Source organism: Gorilla gorilla, chromosome 2 (assembly GCF_029281585.2).
Source record: "Gorilla gorilla gorilla isolate KB3781 chromosome 2, NHGRI_mGorGor1-v2.1_pri, whole genome shotgun sequence".
NCBI classification, from domain to species: Eukaryota; Metazoa; Chordata; class Mammalia; order Primates; family Hominidae; genus Gorilla; species Gorilla gorilla.
Genome location: NC_086017.1, coordinates 202,345,725 through 202,366,702, shown reverse-complemented (window position 1 = coordinate 202,366,702; position 20,978 = coordinate 202,345,725). Strand labels below are relative to the sequence as shown.

Below are 20,978 nucleotides of genomic sequence, written 5' to 3'. Positions count from 1 at the left end.
GGCAGGTCACTTGAGGTCAGGAGTTTGAGATCAGCCTGGCCAACATGGTGACACCCCATCTCTACTAAAAATACAAAAATTAGCAGGGCATGGTGGCGTGCTCCTGTAATCCCAGCTACTCGGGAGTCTGAGGCATGAGAATCGCTTGAACCTGGGAGGCTGAGTTTGCAGTGAGCCGAGATCGCACCACTGCCCTCAAACCTGGGCGACAGCGCGAGACTCTGACTCGGGGAAAAAAGTCTGGGAAAGTATGGAGAACATGAGAGATTTTTATTGTTGTACCTTGTACATTGAAAAAAATCTATAAACATTGATTAGTTCTAATTAAAATAATGTATTTAAGGACAACTAATATTTACTTAATACCTTCTATGTGCCAGATGCTGTGCTTGGTGCTGTTGTATAAAAGGCTAATAAAAATAGACATGGAACCTGATACGGTGTTTATACTCAAACGATATTACAGAAATAGGGCCATATTACATATTTCAATTTATTCAACCTTATTTTCTGCTGATTTACATCCATCTTCCTTTCTAGTTTGGCTCTTATTGTCTGTATCGACTATATGTGTGATCTTTTTTTTCTCCTAGATAAAAATTTGATCAATTCGGTGAGAAAAAAACTAGGAAAAAAGTATTTAATCCTTATCCTTACTCTAGCTACACCCTTGCCTCCCTTCTTCAGATTCCTGAAAAACATATCCTCTTAAGTGGTGTTCTATTGTTTGCACTTCTACATTTCTTGATGAAAAATTAACTACATATTTTTCAACTTGATAACCAAATAGGAAACATGTTATTTGTAAAATTAATATAAATTTTATGGTTTAGAGTCATAAGAAACCATGTCTATCAGTCATGCTCTATGTCTTTGGTGTAATTATAAATAATGACTGTTGAAAGAAAAGAAAAACTGTCTCCTTTATATTTTAAATTATCTTTGTCCACATAAAGTAAATATATAGATTCTTAATTACGCAGTTATTTTCCTCGTGGTAGTCAGAATAATGACTTCTCAGAGATGTCCACTTCATAATCTCCAGCAATTATAAATATGTCACTTTATATAGCAAATGCATTTTGCAGACAGGATTAAGGTTAAGGACCTAGAGATGAAAAGATTATCCTGGGTTATCTGGTTGGGCCAATCTAGTCACCAGTCTATAAAAGTTGCTAATCACTGACTAAGAGTGAGTCAGAGAACAGCAATCTGAGAAGGATTTAACCGCCATGGCTGGCTTTGAATGGAGCCATGAATCAAGGCTTAGATAATGAATCAAGGAATGCTGTGGCCTCTAGTTCTCCTCCTCCTCCTCCTCCTCCTCCTCCTCCTTCTTCCTCTTCCCCTTCCCCTTTACCTTTCCCTTCCTCTTCTTCTTTTCTTTCTTTTTTTTTTTTTTTTTTTTGAGACAGGGTCTAGCTCTGTCACCCAGGCTGGAGTGCAGTGGCACCATCTCGGCTTCTGCAACCTTCGCCTCCTGGGCTCAAGCAATTCTCCTGCCTCAGCCTCTTGAGTAGCTGGGATTACAGGTGCGTGCCACCATGCCTGGGTAATTTTTGTATTTTTAGCAGAGACAGGGTTTCATCATGTTGTCCAGGCTGGTCTCAAACTCCTGACCTCAGGCAATCCACCCACCTTGGCCTCCCAAAGTTCTGGGATTACTGGCGTGAGCCACCACACCCGGCCTACTAGTTCTTGAAAGCAAATGGGGATCTTGGTCCTGCCACTGTAAGGAACTGAGTTCTGCCAACAACGTGAAGGAGATGAAGTGAAAAACCAACCCTCCCAGATGTTTGAAGGACTCACAAGAAAGGGAAGGAAATAGCGGCTGGGGAAAGCAGTCACATGATACCTGCACTGATTCCCCAAACTCCCTTTAGAAATAGATGTTGTCATGAAAAAATAATACGTTTACTTTTTTTTTTTTTTTTTTTGAGACAGAGTTTTGCTCTTATTGCCCAGGCTGGAGTGCAATGGCGCAATCTCAGTTCACGGCAACCTTTGCCTCCCGGGTTCAAGCAATTCTCCTGCCTCAGCCTCCGGAGTAGCTGGGATTACAGGCGCCCACCACCACGCCCAGCTAATTTTTTGTATGTTTAGCAGAGACAGGGTTTCACTATGTTGGCCAGGCTGGTCTCGAACTCCTGATCTCAGGCGATCCACCCGCCTCGGCCTCCCAAAGTCCTGGGATTACAGGTGTAAGCCACCGTGCCCGGCCTCTTTTACTCTTTTCGAGATACGTATGATTAAAACAGAACATTCTTTGGTCTCTCCTACCAAAATTTATTTTCTCAAAAATGAAGGTAAATAAGTGAAAATGTGTTTTTCTTTTTTGCTTTACTACAGTTGATCTTTCCCTGCTCAGTCAAATAAGAGGCAGCTGCGGTATAGTGGAAAGCAAAATAAATTCTGTTTTACTTCCTTTCTTTCCTTTTTCCCCATTCTCTCCTCACCTCCTTTCCCCCAGATTTGATCCAAAATGTATTAGAAACCAGGAGATGGAGGATTTGGGTTCTACTTGATTTACTTACTGATAGTATGACCCTCTGCAAGTCTTTTATTCTAAGCTACTCTTTCCTTTTTGATAAAATTCAGTTAATAATTGCTATGCCTATCTTCTGGAGCTGTTTATTCACTTAACAAACTTATTTGTTAAGTGATATTTGATTGTTTCATGCATTACCATGTGTTACACAGACTTAACCATGTGTTATGTGTTGTTATGTGCATTGGGGATACTACAGTGAATAAGACAAACGTTACCTCTCAGGGTTCACATTTTACATTGAAAAGTGGTAATCAGGTAACACATGTAAACACATTTCATACATTTCAACTGATACTAATTTTTCCTACCAGTCTAGTCCAGTGGTTTTCAATTTGTAGTTATTTCTATAGATAAAAGCTTTATAAAAGAGAGCAATATCTGAAAAGTTAAGTAAAGAATTGTCCCAGTAAAAAAGTATCCCTCCTACACAATATATAGTGGCCCCTGACAGACCTTCCAGAAACACCGTAGGTTCCTCAGAGCAGAGTTTAAGTGAAAACTACTGGTCAAGTGGATAAAATAGTAACTCATGGTTTTACCCTAGCAACAAATTCATAATTACTTTGATTCATCTTATCAAATTGGGGATTGGTTGCAAATGCTTACAGATATCTGGAAATCAAATAAAAATAAATAAAATATATATATATAAATCAATTCATTTAAAAATTTTTAGTACTAATACAAAATAAAAATAATTTTCATAAAGCACATAATCAGAAACCATAATAGCCTGGTTAAATACTTTCTATGCAATCTATATCCATCAGAAGTGAAACAGAAAGCCAGTAGTTAACATTTTTGTTGATATGAAATATATATATTATATATGAAATATAAATATATTTATATTATATTTATTATATATATATAATGGTGCTACATCCTAAAACACATTACTGGCATGAATGTAGTGTATGAAAAATTAATGTTAGATAGAGAATATAATCTTGAAACCAAAAGGCAAAGCTGTACTTTTTGACTATCTAGTCCCTCTTGTGACGAAATAATGGTATGACATGGCTTATATGATATATGCATTGAAAACAACCCAAGTTTTCCATTCTGAAATATTCTGTAAGTAAAGTAGTTTAAGGATATAGAATATTTATCAATTTAATACAATGACAATGATTAGATTGTTTATTTTAAATGAAACTTTAATTTTCACACGAAAATCTAAACTTCCTATGTGAAACAGGATTTTCTTTAACATTTATAATCTTGGATAACTCCATTTCTAAAGGTATTTTACATTCTAAAAAACAGCAGGTAGAAAAATGTTTTTAAACTTTTTCCTGAGAATCACTTCACACATACAGAACCTATACATTTGTCTATGCTCAATTTAAAGAGAGTAAAGATGAACAGCTCTATTCCCAGCCCCCAGCATAAGAAATAGAGCATTACCACTACTTTAGAAATTTCGGTATTCCTTCTCCCAAACTGCAGCTGTCTCATGGCTCAGTCCCAGACTAATCTACAGACTAAATTTTGGTCTAATAATTCCCTTGATTTTCTTCATAATCTTAGAATCTATATGTATTCTTCAAAAATCTGTTGTTTTCTTGACAGTTCCAGAATTTTGCTTAAAAGGAATTGAGTACGACGAACAATGTACAGCATTGTGACTATAGTTAATAATGTTGATATTAACATGTAAATAATGTAAATATTAATTATTGTGTTATTAATGATGTTAATAATAATGTATACTTGAAATTTGCTAAGAGCAGATCTCAAGTGTTCTCACCAAAACAAACAAAAAATGGTAGCTGTCAGGTGATAGATATGTGAGTGTGGTATCATTTCACAATGTGTACATATATCAGAACATGCTGTACACCCTAAATATATACAATTTATATTGTCAATCATAGCTCCATCAAGTTGGGACAAAAATTATATATGAATTTTTCTCCACTTCTTTCAGCAAATATTATGTGTTTTGAGATTTCTCCAAGCTGACATGTGGAGCTGTAGTTCCTTTATTTTACTGCTGTATAATATTTCATTGCATGAATACACAACCATTTGTTTATCCTTCCTACTGTAGATGGAAATTTGAGGTATTTCCTCTATTTGTTGTTGTTATGTACTGTTCAGCTGTACCTGCCTTTGGTGTTCATGTAAGGATTCCTCTACAATATATTCCCAGTAGTATAATTGACAGCTATGCTTATACTTAGTTTTATTACATAGTGTCATATTATTTTCCAAAGTTATTGTACAAATTTACGAACTCTAGAGCAGTGTATGATAGTTCCTATTATTTCAAATTTATGCTAATCCTTGTATTGTGGGATTTTAAATTTTGCCAGCCTAATGCTTTGGTAATCATATCCCACTGTGGTTTTAATTTACTTTCCCTGAATACTAATGATGTTGCTCAGCTTTTCATTTGTTTATTGGCCACTTGGATTTCTTCTTTTGAAAGTGCCTGTTTGAATCTGCTGCCTGTTTTTCTATTTTTTTTTCTTTTAAACATTTATCTGTAGGAGGGCTTTGAATACTCTGAATATTAGACTTTGAGAGTTACAGATTTCAAATATCTACTCCCATCTGATTCATCTTCTTTATTGTGATTTTTAAAAAAATCTTTGATGTGGTTTTAAAACATCAATATTTTTGCATCTCATGTAATAAATCACCTCTACCCTAATATTATGAAGATATTCTCCTATGTCATAAAATATTTTTGTAGTTTTGCCTTTTACATTTCAGTTTTTAATATGTTGAAATTAATTTTTGCAAGGCACAGTGGCTCATATCTGTACGACCAGCTACTTGGGAGATTGAGGAGGGAGTATCCCTTGAGTCCAGGAGTTCCGATCAGATTGAGCAATATAAAGAGACCCCGTCACAAAACAAAATAAACAAGAAAAAATTTAATTTGTATTTATGGGGTGAGTAAAAATCGTGTTTCTTTTTTAAAAAATCTATATTCATGCCTAATGATTCAGAAATTTTAGATTCAGCTTGTCAAGTTCCATAGACATCCTATTGCTGCTTTGACTAGAATTGTATTGAATCCAGGTATAATTCATTTAGGGAAGAATTGAAATCTTTATGATATTGAGTCTTACTATCCAAGATCATTTATTTAGAGTGTTTTTAAAGTCTTCAAATAAATTGTTAAAATTTTCTCCAAAAGACCTTTTTGTTGTTGTAAGTGGCATCATTTAAGAATATATGTTGTAGGCATTTTTTAATGGTGTCCCTTACTTGGTTAAAAAAAGTTTCCTTCTATTATTAATTTACTAGTGATTTCAATCATAGGTGGGGGTTTAGCTTTATTGAATGTTTTTTCTGAATCTATAGAGATGATGTGATTTATATCTTCAATTTGTTAACTCCATTAATTGATTTTCAAAGTAAATTAAGCTTATATTGTATTTTTGTGATAAACAACATGATAATGGTATTTTTTTTTTAAATACATTGCTGGATTTGTTTTGCTATTTTTTTTGGTAGGAATTTTCTATCTGTAGTCATTAATGAGGCTGTCCTACAATTTTCTTTTCTTGTTCTCTCCATATGTGGTTTTGGTGTTTAGATAATGTTATTCTCATTAAATGAGTTGAGAACTGCACCTTCTTTTTGGTTATCCTTCTGTTATTTATTTAATCACATTGTAGTTTGAGAACATGTTTTGTATGATAACTATGCCTTTAAAACTTGAAAGGCTTATGTTACAGACTAGCACTTCATTGAAAATTTCCATGTCTAGATGTTGTTTAATTGTTCTTAATAGGTGTTTCGGGTGTCATTAAAACTTTCCTTCCATTTGTTGGATACAACAACTTTTAATGATCCTGTTTATGGTTTCGAGTTCCAAGGAAAGAAACTTGGAATCAGAGTGTGGAAAATGTTCCTTAAAATCAATAGTCTGATTTCACTACTACAACTTAAAGGGGCACTAAAATGCTAGTCCTCCTTTAAGAAAGGCACAGAGCTGGCCAGGCGCGTTGGCTCACGCCTGTAATCCCAGCGCTTTGGGAGGCCGAGGCGGGTGGATCACGAGGTCAGGAGATCGAGACCATACTGGCTAACACAGTGAAACCCCGGCTCTACTAAAAATACAAAAAAAAATTAGCCGGGCTTGCTGGCGGGCGCCTGTACTCCCACCTAGGCTGAGCCAGGAGAATGGCGTGAACCCGGGAGGCGGAGCTTGCAGTAAGCCGAGATCGCGCCACTGCACTCCAGCCTGGGCGACAGAGCAAGGCTCCGTCTCAAAAAAAAAAAAAAAAAAAAAAAAAGTCAAGGCACAGAGCTCCACCAACATTGAGTTCTATCCAAAATGAGAGAAAACAGAAATAGCTAAAAAAGAATGTTCTTTCAAATAGTTCAGTAATTTAGATTAGTAAAACAGGGAAGTTAATTACTATAGTATAAACCTTACATGAGTGTACTAGCCAGGCTCCAAGGCGGACCCCAATAATTCTACCATTATGTAGTCTCCTTCCACGTTGAATAGGGCTGACTTCTCTAATCAATAGACTACTGTGGAAATGACACTGTTGGAAGTAATGAAAGCTATTGCAGCTTCTGCCTCACTGTGTTGGATCACTTATTCCGGGGGCAGCTGGCTGCCATTTCCTAAGCGCATGCTAGCAACCCTTTAGAGAGGTTTACATGGCAAAGAACTAAGGCCTCTCGCCAACAGCCAGTGAGGAACAGAGACTTCCTGCCTTCAGCCAAGTGAGTGGGCCATTTTGGAAGTGAATACTCCAGCCTCAGTATAACTTTCAGATAACTGAAGCCCTGGCCAACATTTTCATTGTAACCTTGAGAGAGACCCTGAGCTGGAAAAAAATGAGTCAAGCTTTTCCTGGATTTCCGATGCACAAAAAGTGTGTGAGAACAAAAATGTTTATTGTTGTCAATTTTAGGTAGTTGCTGCATAGCAATAGATATCTAATACCATGAGATTCACAGTGCTCTGAGATTCCGTGAGAGAAGAGACCACACCCAATTTGGGGGTTCTAGAAAAAACTTAGAAAACTTAGGAAAAACTTAAGGAGCATGTAGAAAAAATAAATGATCATCCATGAATCTTGCAATCTTGGTTACTGCAATTTAAAATTAAAATGCAAAACTAAGATGTTTACATTAGGATAGATATCACTATATACAACCTTGGAAGGACTGACATGTGAGAACAGACCAAGCTGAAGGACTTGGCAAGAACCTGTGAAGGATGAGAAGGAAAATAATCAAAGTGTACAAAACCATGTTAAAATTTAAATTCAAATTCCAGAATGATAGGATGAAGGAGCACATTAAATCTGAATGGTGATATGGTTTTAAGGAACCAAAACATAATGGCTTTTTTTCTCAATTCTACATTCAGAAACAGTAGAGAAATAAAATATGAGTGATCAATGTAGAGTAAACAAAATGTCATTTTTATTGCTGATCAAGCTGAACGTAAAGTGTGTCTTTACATCTGAATTTCACAGGGCTTCCTGTTGTTTTCTCCCTGTATTAGACAGACTTTTATAACTAGTCATTTTTTTCCAATAAAAAGAGGAAGCAAGCCAATAACCTGAACAGGCTCAACTACTCCTCCCAAACTGACCAGTCAGAGAAGTGGCCATTCCTTCCCTGGGAAGGAGTGAATAAAAGGCTGGGCAAAAGCCAATTTTTTTCCTAACAGGAGTTCCTTCACATAGAGGACAGAAACAATTGGTTACCACTTAATAAATGGGGTAGTTTTGAATAACAAAAGAAAGTGCTAATTCACTTAGCAGAAAGTTTACTTTTGACTTCTAGGATTCTGTCTCAAAAGTGATAATTCACTTTTCAACAGATTCTGCTCAATTTATGATGAAGGTGCTGATTAGGCATAATGTCAGCTTCTGATGTATTATCTCAAGGAATTGGCCACATGGACAGGCGTTCAGAAAGAAACCATGAGTACTGGAATCACATAATGAGATTTAAGTGACTGTATTGGCATGTTTAATTTGAAAATGGCTGTAGATGAGGCAGGAAAATAGGGTCTAGAGGCAGGGAACATAAGTCAGATTCATATTTCAGCTATGACAGAACATATCCTCTCCATAGAGCATGCCCAGTATGTGACTTTGTGACTTTATTTCATCCCTTCATTTACACAGGGCATACACCAAGTAACCAATGGAATCCTCTAGAGGGTATTTAAAACCCCTCAAAATTCTATAACAGGGCCCTTGGGCCCCTTGCTCAGGCCCGCTCCCACACTATGGAGTGTACTTTCATTTTCAATAAATTTCTGCATTTGTCACTTCATTCTTTCCTTGTTTCATCCTTTCCTTGCTTTGTTTGTGCGTTTTGTTTAATTCTTTGTTCAAGACGCCGAGAACCTGGACACCCTCCACCAGTAATGTAGAGTTTATCGTATAAGGCAGAGAGGATCTCCATTTATTTGGCTCATGAACCTTGAGGAACGAATGAAACTTTTAAAACTTCTGTTCAGCAAATGTATTTATACAAAAATATCCGTAGAATGTTCTTTTGGGGGTTAGGGTCTGTAATATACTTTGCAAAGCCTATATATGGAATCAGGTATTACCCCTTTTGGGAGAAAGTTTTAAAGCTTCACACATAAATTGGGTTGGGAGAAAAGGTAAAAGGACTGTCCCATCCTATGGTCTTGAGCTGAGCTGAGAAGAGGCCTGCAGTAAAGAACAGCCACTGGCAACAATGGCCCAAGAGCATTATGCTCAAAGGCATTTCCCACTGTGTTAGAAGGCAGCACTTAAAAGGGTGGCACACTCTTGTGAAAGAACATGGAATCTCCTCAAATCACTACGCCAAAGGGAAAGTTAAGTTCGGGAACTGAGTCAATACTACTGCCTTCCTTTTGTTTCTAAACTGATAGCTGTAATTCCACAACCCCGTATCACAGCCTCGTTTCCTCTACTCCCTCTTTTCACATGTTTACTTTATCTTACGTAAACTGTAGATTTACTGAGCATGAGAGAATGCATAATTGACTTTTCCCTCTACTTCCTCTTGTCATATGTAAAATGTAGATTTACTGAGGCTAGTCAGAGCCTCACAAGAATGGAAGCATCTGCCTCACTGCCTGCCCTTCCTGCGTTTTTCCCCCTCCTGCATGCTCTTTCCCCTAGAAAACACCCTTTGGAAAAAGCACAGGTCACAGGTGCTCTTGTGACTTGGATTTTTTTCCCGCAAGTATCTTCAACTTTGGCCAAATATACCTCTGTTGATTGAGAAATGCCTCAGTCACATTTTGATTAACACTGTATCCCTTTTCTGTGTTTCCCACACCTGAAATGGAGCTCATTTTCAAGTATGTCCTCTGGAGATGACCAAATAAGAGCTAAAAAAGAAAAGCATAAACCTTGAGATGCCGCGATTGGCTCAGTTCTGTGGCATTTCTTCACAACAAATTAGAAAGAAAATAAAATGTTAGACTTTTTACCTTAATCTTTGGGATTTTTGTCAAGAAGGGCAATCATGTCTGACAAATTGAATCTGGCATTGCTATTCTCAACTTTAGCCTGAACCTGTTGTTACAGTGCATAGAGCTGTACTGGGGCATGAACAGGAACGGGGCAGAAGAGGGCCCCCACATCCCACCAGGAAAGTCAGGTGACCATAGGTGATGGTCAGGCATTTGTCACACTGCCTCTCTAAAATAATAATTGGTCACAGCCAGCACCAGGGAAAGGCAGTTTCTCTATAGATCAGAAATATCTGAAACTGGTGATTGGCATCTTCCTGATAAGATCTCAGGTGTTGGGTGAGTTTGCTCAAGCATGCGCTTTAAGAGGTCAAAAGGTGGCGTTTAACTGGTACATGACCTTCTAGGGGCATTCCACTGAAAGAAGGACACCAGGTGCTGGAAGCAGGCCAGCATATAATACCCTAAGGCCAAGGTCAAATGGGGCACTTGACCTCCAAGATGCCCGCTTGGCCTTCTTCCAAGTGTACTTCACTTTTCATTCCTGCTCTAAAGCTTTTTAATAAACTTCCACCCCTACTCTAAAACTTGCCTAGCTCTCTTCTTCTGCTTTATGCCCCTCAGTCAAAGTCTTTCTTCTAAGGAGGCAAGAATTGAGACAGCTGCAGTCCCGTTAGGATAGAAATCCATGTATCATGGATACAGTAATTCTAAAAGTATTCATTTAATGCATATATTCTAAGTGAATCTTACTGTTCCTGGCCTTTGACAAATATCTTATTCACACAGAACTTTAATTTCTTTGTAGAAAGTCGCTTGAGGCAACGCATAATTGACTTTTCCCTCTACATCCTCATTTCACATGTAAAACCTAGATTTACTTAGGCTAATCAGAGCCTCACAAGAATGTCAGCATCTGCCTCACTGCCTGCCCTCCCTGCCATTTTTCCCCTCCTGCTTGCTCTAGCAGCTTTGTAGAAAGCTACTTTCTGCAAAGAAATTAAGTGGAAAGTCACGGCCTTGGAGTTAAACAATCTGGCATGTAATTTAAATCAACATAATCTCAGGGAAATCATTTTATCTCTCCGAAAACATAATAAAATGTGGATCCTAATGTCAGAGGCATTTGAACCAGAGTGACTCCATCTTGAATAGGGGCTGGGTAAAAAGAGGCTAAGACTTGCTGGACTGCATTCCCAGAAGGTCAGGCATTTTAGTCAGAGGATGTTTACAGTTAAGAAAACAAGTTAGTAATGTTTATGGAAGAGATCCAGGACTTAGCAGGCCCAGAAAATATCCTGATGTCACGATATCTTAAGAACAAAAGTATTCTTAGTTTAAGAGTAAGTTTCACTTTAAAGATAATAATATAAATTATTGTGGAAGACAGTAGTTATACAAAGATTAACAATCCTTTGTCACAAGCCCTTGTAGTAGCACACATCTCCCCAAGGATTGTTTTTTTTTTTTTTTTGCGTTATTATCTTATATATAAACAAGCATTATACCTAAAGTGAACACATTCCTCCTCTTGCTTTTGGGCCCTACTCTCTATGGAGTAGGCATTTTTTTTGTTTCTTTATTTCTGTAATAAAATTGCTTTCACTTTACTCTGTGGACTTGCCTCAAATTCTTTCTTGTGTGACATCCAAGAACCCTCTCTTGGGGTCTGGTTTGGGACCCCTTTCTGGTAACAATACCTCCTTCTTAGTGTGTGATAGAGATTTTTAAAAAAGAATGTACCAGAATATTAAAATGGGATGCTTTCTATCTCAGTTTTTGGCTGTGGCTTTAAAAGGCTGAGTAAAAAAGAGACAGAAAGAGAGAAAGTATGTGGGAAGTATTTCGTTTTGCATTCCAAAGTGAGGTGCTAGACTTATGTAGTACTTCCAAAGGAGGTTGCTACAAACTTAGTTTTTTCCAACTTCAATCCAATAAAAGGATTCATATTGAATAGCTCAGGAAGGGAGAATTTCTTGGGAGCAAGTTATTGAAAAACAATGGCATTTTCCTTCTTCCTTCATATGGGGAAAGGGCTTTGAGAAAAACACTTCGAGTTTAAAATATGCCCATTGAAGCATGGTGAACCTAATAAAATAGTGTCTGTGAAATCTAAAGGGCAAGAAGCTGTGAGAATTGGCTTGATACTAGACTGAAGAGATGACTGCACCAAGAACAGCTTCACTTTCAGTAATGAGAGTCAAGGATGTGGGTTTTCTGTGGGCAGATGTAGAGCATGTGGAGAGAGTCAGCCTGGGTCAATTATAAAAGGGACCTTGCCCCAAGGGCTTTCTGTCAGGGCTGATGGGTGAAGCAAACTCATCAGGATGCTGATGGTGGTGTCAAATGCAGAAGATGAGAGAGTAGGATGAGGATGAGGGGCACAGCAGATCTGCCAGAAGAGGAGTATTATTGGAGGTAAGGACGCCTATGTTACTATTCGCACTGGGGGTTATGTGACTCCCCAAAACATTCCAAGATGAGTCAGCTTTGAGCATTCACCAAAGCCATGAGGGCACAAAGACAGGTCATGATATTATGTCAAGTAAGACTTTGTTTTACTTCTCTGCATGCATCTCCATCCCCAGTTCTGGAGGAGACAAAAGGCAGCCTACTGTGATAGGGGAGATTGTGAATATAAACTGGCCACAAGCTCCTTCCCACTGAAGCCTTCCAGGATGAATGGGGTCCAAGCTAGGGAAAAGAGAAGCTTTATTAATATTCATGGTTTGGGGTCACATATAAGAATGGTCGTTTGAATTACTGTTACATGGTTATTTTTCTAGTACAAGTAACCATAGGGATTCTTATTATTTCGATGTGGCCAGTAGAGCCATTAATACCTGCCTTTGGGTTTACTCAAGGGGTAGGGAACAACAACTACCACTGAGTGGGTCGGAATGCATGGGGATGGGAGGAAAAGCTGCTTTTTCTGATTATGACTTATGGAGTTTTTCTCTTTCAATTAGGTGTTATAATAACAATATTCTGGAGCAAAGTGTTTCTTGACCTAAATCTACAGAATGTGTATAATTTTGCTGGCTATCTTCCCTCTGTTCTCAGATGTATGCTGCCTTTTCTCACCCTACTTTCAGTCCTAGGAGGCTGACCTTTTTGGAACATATAAATGTTCCTGTGCCCTCTGGCTTTGGTATGGATCAAGCAATAGATAATTTGGGGAAGACAGAATAGAGGAAGAGGAGGAGAGAGGTCAGGATAATTTTCTCCTGGCCACTCCTTGCAAGACCTCTTCCCGGGAGTATGCTCCTGAACAAAAGTCACTACTTTTCTTTTCTTTTTGTGCTTTGCTTTTTTTTTTTTTTTTTTTTTTCAGATGGTGTCTTGCTCTATTGCCCAGGCTGGAGTGCAATGGCGTGATCTTGGCTCACTGCAACATCTGCCTCCCGGGTTCAAGCGATTCTCCTGCCTCAGCTTCCCAAGGAGCTGGGATTACAGGCGCATGCTACCACACCCAGCTAATTTTTATATTTTTAGTAGAGACGGGGTTTCGCTTTGCTGGCCAGGCTGGTGACAAACTCCTACCCTCAGGCGATCCACCTGCCTCAGCCTCCCAAAGTGCTGAGATTACAGGCATGAGCCACCGCACCCGGCCAAGTCACTGCTTTTCTCAAGTCATCTGAAACTCTATGACTCTCTGACTTTTGGAAACCTCTTCCTTTCTTGTCTTTTCAGGCCACCGTGGGCTGCTGTGCCATCCATTATAATCTACCTGTACCCAGAGTTTTGTAAATAGTCTTCCTTTGAAAAAACCCTCCTCAAATTTTCCTATTTCAAAGGTGATACCTATTTCTTGTTGGAACCCTAACCCAACAGCATTTCTTGCTTTACTGACCTAAAATATTAAATGGGAGAATTAAAGCAATAAGAGTTGTACAAATGTTTAATAGTAATTAAATTCAAATATAGAGCACTATTATTGTTATTATTTGCAAGACATTTTTAGTGTTGTGTGAAGGAGTGAGAGAAACCATTATTTAGAAAAATTCTAGGCCAATCATCAATTTTTTTTTTTTTTGAGATGGAGTTTCGCTCTTGTGACCCATGCTGGAGTGTAATGCTGTGATCTCAGCTAACTGCAACCTCCGCCTCCTGGGCTCAAGTGATTCTCCTGCCTCAGCCCCCAAGTAGATGGGATCACAGGCATGCGCCAGCACACCCAGCAAATTTTGTATTTTTAGTAGAGATGGTGTTTCACCATGTTGGTCATGCTGGTCTCAAACTCCCAACCTCAGATGATCTGCCTGCCTCGGCCTCCCAAAGTGCTGGGATTAAGGGCATGAGCCACAGTGCCTGGCCGTCAATATCTTCTAATGTTAAAGAGTCATTCAGATAGTAGATACTATTCTTCCAGAAAAAAGTCAGGGCATGGTAGCTCATGCCTGTAATCCCAGCACTTTGGAAGGTTGAGGCAGGCAGATCACTTGAGATCAGGAGTCCCAGCTACTCGGTAGGTTGAGGCAGGAGAATCGCTAGAACCCGGGATGTGGAGGTTGCAGTGAGCTGAGATTTTGCCACTGCACTCCAGCTTGGGTGACGGAGCAAGACTCTGCCTCAAAAAACGAAAAAAAGAAAACAGAAATAAAATGGTAACTTCAGACTTTAAACAAGTGAATGGAAATGAGAAAAATATTTTGGGCTTCAAAGTATAGTTGAGTTAGTGTTGCCCGGAGAATTGAAGTAATTTGCACATGAATCAGCAAATGAAGCTAGTGTCCTATTCAGGTAAAAATGTGTTAAGCAATACAAAATAAGAAACAACAGGTGGTTCTTTATTTCAAGTTAATATGATCTGATATAGGGTTTTCCCTGTTTAGCTTTTTATATTTGTTTCTTTTCATTTTTGTTTTCCCTAGCTTTCATGAATTTTTTTGTTTCCATCTCCTGGTGGACCTTTATGAAAGTAGAGTTAATTTCCTTTTTCTTTTCTGATATTTTATAGTAATATAGAATTAAATAATATGTTTTGTACCCTGGTGACTCAGAGTTTTAAAATCTGGGATTATGGAGCAATATAATTCAGGGGCCTATACATGTAGATGGGAAAGGGTTACATCTTTAGTTCCATTAACCTGTAAATGAAAGATAGCATTTATGACCGAACACAGCGGCTCACACCAGTAACCCCAGCACTCTGAAAGGCAGAGGTGGGCAGATCACTTGAGGCCAGGAGCTCGAGACCAGGCTGGCCAACATGGAGAAACACAGTCCCTACTAAAAATACAAAAATTAGCCAAGTGTGGTGGCAGGCACCTATAATCCCATGCCTATAATCCCAGCTACTTGGGAGGCTGAGGCAGGAGAATCACTTGAAACTGGGAGGTGGAGGGGGCAGTGAGCCGAGATCTCACCATTGCACTCCAGCCTGGGCAACAAGAGCAAAACTGCGTCTCAATAAAAAAAAAAAAAAGATTAAGTCACTGCCCTTCAGCCTAGGCAACAGAGTGAGACTCCATCTCAAAAAATAAAAATAAAAATAAACATAATTATATATATATATATAGCATTTACTTTATGACTATAGAAAAAATAGTAGTAATAGTTGTGTCTGAACATTGTTACTCATGTAAATCACAAATACTTTCAAAGCACGTTTTAGTTATCACAGATACTTTGAAATGGTTTTGTTCTGCACTAGTTACAACAATTTTTTTTTTTATTTTTTTACTTTTTTTAGACAGAGTCTCCCTCTGTCACCCAGGCTGGAGTGCTGTGGCACAATCTTGGCTCACTGCAACCTCCGCCTCCCACATGTTCAAGTGATTCTCATGCCTCAGCCTCCCGAGTAGCTGGGATTACAGTTGAGTGCCACCACGCCTGGCTGATTTTTGTATTTTCAGTAGAGACGGGATTTCACCATGTTGGCCGGGCTGGTCACGAACTCCTAACCTCAGGTGCTCTGCCTGCCTCGGCCTCCCCAAGTGCTGGAATTACAGGCATGAGCCACCGCACCCAGCCACAGCTATTGTTTGCAGACATGTCTTTACATCTTATTTTAGGTATTAATAAATATAATATTTAAAATATTTTATGTATATGTTTTATTGCAAATTAATTAAAAAATTGTTTTTGATAATTCTGTTTCTAAACAGTGGCTAACCTTTGAACTCATACATTCTATCACTCTAAAAACAATACTCTGAGAAGGGGTTCATAGGTTTCCCCAAATTGCCATAGTGACATATGACACAAAGTTTATGAATCCCTGAATTAAGTGATGTATGTGATCTTTAAGCACAGAGTATGGAAAATGGATCTCAGATGTATTACCTTCTCTTAGTAAGTATGGGAAGATAGAGAATGTGTGCCTGATAAGGGGAAAAACATGAGGGCATATACGTGAAAACCGCAGACATTTATAAGAAACTCGTGAAGTTTTTGTGCACACTTATGCATATAACACTAACAAATAATTCCTGGTCTTGTGAAAGATCTAACAACACATAAGGAAGCAGTAAAATTCTTGTCTCATAGAATTTGAAAAAATAGCAGTAAATAACCCTCAGTACAGCTCTCCTAAGCAAAATTATTATAATTTTGATAAAATTTTATTTTTATAAAAAGTTTGCAAAATTGCAAGCTATACATTCTTGTTGCTAAATACGTCACATTTTAGTCTTGTGGTTTATATATATGTGATATATATATATATGTGTGATTTTTTTAATGACGCTGAAGCCTTGGTAACAGATGACAGAAAATTTTAACACTGTATTATGTTTGAAGTATCATTACACCTCAAAATAAGTCTGAAATTGTTTTTAACTAAAACTCAGAAATGTCTATAGAAATATTTTATGCAATAACTATTATTTGTCTTACATTGTTTTCTACTTCTGGAATATACAAAACAAGTTTCAGATTTGCTTTCAGAACAAAAAGAGGAATTCCTGTATTTAAAAAAATGCTGCCAAAAAATCTCAGAGGAAGTGTCCTTAGAATTTAACTTGAATGCATAAATTATCAACTATAAAAAATAAAAATATAGAAGACTGAAGAGTATACATTAGGAGGGATTCTCAACTTTCGAAGCCCGTGGATGAGCTTCTGTGCAAATGCCTCATGCTCCTTAACACTGCCAAACTTCTCGAAATAGTTGGAGGTGAAGGTAAAGGAGAGAAAAAAGGAAAAGAAATAGTTCATTTTTAATTGCCTAGGGTCACCAATTATTTTACTAAATTCTTTTCTTGCTTTATACAGCATTGGATGAAACCTTTGCAATCTAGCTCCAGGGATATTGATTAAGGTTATATGGGTTTTGCACTGCACGTTCCAGAGGGCAGCAATATGAATGGTTGCAGAATGCAGCATTCCTTTGTGACCCCAACTCTCCTTCCCAATTTCATTTCTTGTCCCATTTCTTATTCGTATCACCTAATAGTGAGTTCTCGTGCTACTTAGCCCTTTTAAGAATGTGTCTTTTTTTTTTTTTTTTTGAGACGTAGTCTTGCTCTGGCACCAGACTGGAGTGCAGTGGCCCGATCTCAGCTCACTGCAACCTCCGCCTCCCGCGTTCAAGCGATTCCCCTGCCTCAGCCTCCTGAGTAGCTGGGGCTACAGGCGCCCACCACCATGCCCAGCTAATTTTTTGTATTTTAGTAGAGACAGGGTTGCATCATGTTGACCAGAATGGTCTCGATCTCCTGACCTGGTGATCTGCCCGCCTCTGCCTACCAAAGTGTTGGGATTACAGGTGTGAGCCACCGTGCCCAGCCAAGAATGTGCCCTTAATGTTTAAGCCCCTAAGCCATCTCCCACATGATTTTCCCATAGCAGAATAATCCACTTAACCTGTCAGAAAGGACACTAATTTTGTGTGCCAAAATGTGTTATAATTACTGAATTTGAAAATGTTTTCACTATTTCTTGAAAAGTATTGAAAAAAATATCCTAAGTTATTTATTTATTTATTTATTTATTTATTGAGACTGAGTCCTCACCCTGTTGCCCAGGCTGGAGTGCAGTGCTGCGATCTTGGCTCACTGCAACCTCTGCCTCCTGGGCTCAAGTGATTCTTGCGCCTCAGCCTGCCGAGTAGCTGGGGTTACAGGCTCCCGCCACCATGCCCGGCTAATTTTTTGTATTTTTAGTAGAGACGGGGTTTCACCATATTGGGCAGGCTGGTCTCGAACTCCTGACCTCAAGCGATCCATCCACCTTGACCTCTCGAAGTTCTGGGATTACAACTGTGAACCACTGCACCCGGCCCATAAGTTATTTAAATAGTAATTATTTCTCTTTTATTTGTTCCCATAAAGTTCTTATTAAACTATACATTAATTTGTTTCATTGCATTCTTCACGTTTTTGACATATTGAGTCATTTTCTTGGCCTTATTATGTGATTAATTTATTTACTCTTTTACTAGGTCTAATCTGCTGTTTATCTCATTGCTTAGTTTTTTAAGGAATTTATTATAAAATAGTTCAGATATATGACAAAATAGAACAGTATAACAAACTCCCATGTGCACATCATTCTAAGTCAATAATTATCAATTTATTGTAAACCTTACTTCATACGTTCCACTCCCACTCCTGTATTATTTTTTTAAAAATCATGTTTAAATATTTAACTGAGGTATCTCTCTCATTTTTAAGGTCTGTACCATTTCATATTTTAAATAATAGTTACTTAACATCATCAAATAGTTACTGTTCACATTCACAATTGTCTCTTACCTGTATTAATTTTTAAAAGGATTATTGTTTGAATCAGGACACATAAAACATTTTAACTGGTTAATAAATCCCTCTACTTTAGTCTTCAGAATCACCTTCTCTTTCCATCTCTTTTCTAATCTCTTCAAACGCTGTAATTTTTTTATGGAAGAAACTGGATTATTTGTCCTGTAGTTTCCCACAGTCTGGATTTTGCTATTTGCATCCCTGTAGTGTCTCTGAACTCATTTCTGTCTTTCACATTTCCTGAAAATTGGTAGGTGTAGATCTAGAGACAAGACTGTTTTTGGCAATACTGTTTTATAGGTAGTGCTGGGTTCTATTACCAGGAGGCATATAATGACTTGCTGTTTTCTTCTTATGATGCTATCAACAGTTAATAATAATTGTCTAGATCCATCATTTCATTAGGGTTGCAAAATAGAAATTTTCTAATTCTATCATTTTTTAGCCAAAATAATTTTATAAAGAGAAATTTCTACCTCATTTACTAATTCCACAATTTCTTGATTGTTTTAGATGCAAAAATTCTATAAAGAGAAAATTCCACCTCCTCTACTGTTAGTGGTGAAGCTCACATAAGAAAGGTAGGTTTAATGTTCTCTTCATTTATATGTTTTCAAAAGCAATGAACTGATAACTAGTATTTTCTAAAGATTTTTAAGTCATAGATTTAAACAGATTTAATGCATTCTACTGGGAAGAAAATGTCAGTGAATTTGGTTGAAGTAGTAAAAATACAGTTGATCTAGCAGGAACATAAAATTGTTTTCTAATAAGATAATACTGCACTCCTACCAAATAAACAGGATTTTAGTAATATCTGAGGGATTTTTGATGGTGAGTTAGACTGTATTTGGCGTAGAATTTGGAAATGTAACTTGAATGTAAATATGCTGCAGAATGTTGAATGTATACATAGAAACACTTTTTCTGTCGATGTCAAATGCCCATTGTAAATGAATCTTAAATATTACATTCCTCCTTTGCACAATAATATATCTTTATAAAACTCATGATTTTGTTCCCCCAGGCAGAGTTGGGGCAGAAAATGTGCAAAGTGAGCTTGAATAGCTTGTCATACCTGATAGCAAGGAAGCTTATTATTTCTAATTTCAGGCCAAAAGAACTCAAGAGCCAATTTGAGGACATTCTTATTACCTAAAGTATGACAATCTGAGCATCAGTAAGATCATCAACTACAAACCATTTTGAGAAACCGTATTGCTAGTGATAATCTTGGTATTGCTATTCTGAGATGGTTGAGTTTGCATTGTGAAATAAAGCAAATATGTATTTATTTGATAATCTGATTCTGTCATTCTTGGTGTAAATAAGAAAGGGGATTCGTGGCATTGAAAAAATGAAATAAGGTTATAAGTTGAACATGTTAAATAAAATTATAACACCTGATATGGCATGATTTCAAAATGTCCACAAAACATTCATATTAGCATAAATTTATGTTCCTGAATTAATATCAGCATGCACTCATGACTCAGTCTGTGCACTAAAATTCCTAAAAACAATCACTAATCCAAGCAAAATTAGCAACCCTAATGCCCAGATGGTCGTCTGTCAGCACCACTTTTCACTTAAAGGATGCAGTAAGCCTCCTCAGAAAAAGAGTCGTTCCCCCAGGACAACAAACTGCCCTTAAGAGTCATTTCTTTGTTATCACAGGTGTCTGTCAATATTTTTCTGTATTTTGTTTATAATTTTATTTTTTAAATAAAAAGTGTATAAAAATGGTTCTAAAATGAATAGCCTTATGCGTGCTTTAGTCTTCTAAACACATTTTTACTAGTATATATTTGGCAGAGATATCTAGAAATAGGAGGAAGGCAGGGCCAAAAAGTAAGTACACATACACTATGCTGGATATTGCCATATTTCCCTCCATGTGGGTTCCATTTTGCACTCCAATCAGCACCACGTGGGAATGCCTTTTTCTCATAGCCTCAGTAATTATTTTGGTTTTTCAAAAATCCATTTTTACCAGTCTATCAGGTGAGGAATTGTATATCAGTAAAATCATAGTGCACTTTTTTCTTATAACAAGAATAGTGTGCATCTTTTCACATGGCTAAAGGCAATTTGCATTTTTTTCCATGAATTGACTACTGTTTTTACACCATTTTTCTATAGTTTGTTCTTTTTCTTCTTTAGTTTTCAAGGTTCTTTATATATTAAATATAGTAACCCTTTGATATAAGTTATAAACATTTTTTCCAGTTTATTCTTTGAGTTTTTACTTTGTTTTATGCTATATTTTGTCAGGAAAAGTTTAAAATATGTAATTAATTTTTTCCTT

The 20,978-nt window shown here is 37.4% G+C and overlaps 2 protein-coding genes across 8 annotated transcripts in view; one reads left to right on the top strand and one right to left on the bottom strand.

The window, feature by feature from the left end:
* OSTN (osteocrin) overlaps positions 1 to 20,978 on the bottom strand; it is a 276,583-nt gene that overhangs the window by 17,493 nt on the left and 238,112 nt on the right. The window lies entirely within an intron of this gene.
* UTS2B (urotensin 2B) overlaps positions 1 to 20,978 on the top strand; it is a 117,130-nt gene that overhangs the window by 88,916 nt on the left and 7,236 nt on the right. For both annotated transcript variants that reach the window (XR_010133028.1, XR_010133029.1), the window contains exon 7: positions 19,184 to 19,251. The gene's annotated coding sequence lies outside the window, so the exon portion shown is untranslated. The remainder of the gene's footprint in view (positions 1 to 19,183; positions 19,252 to 20,978) is intronic.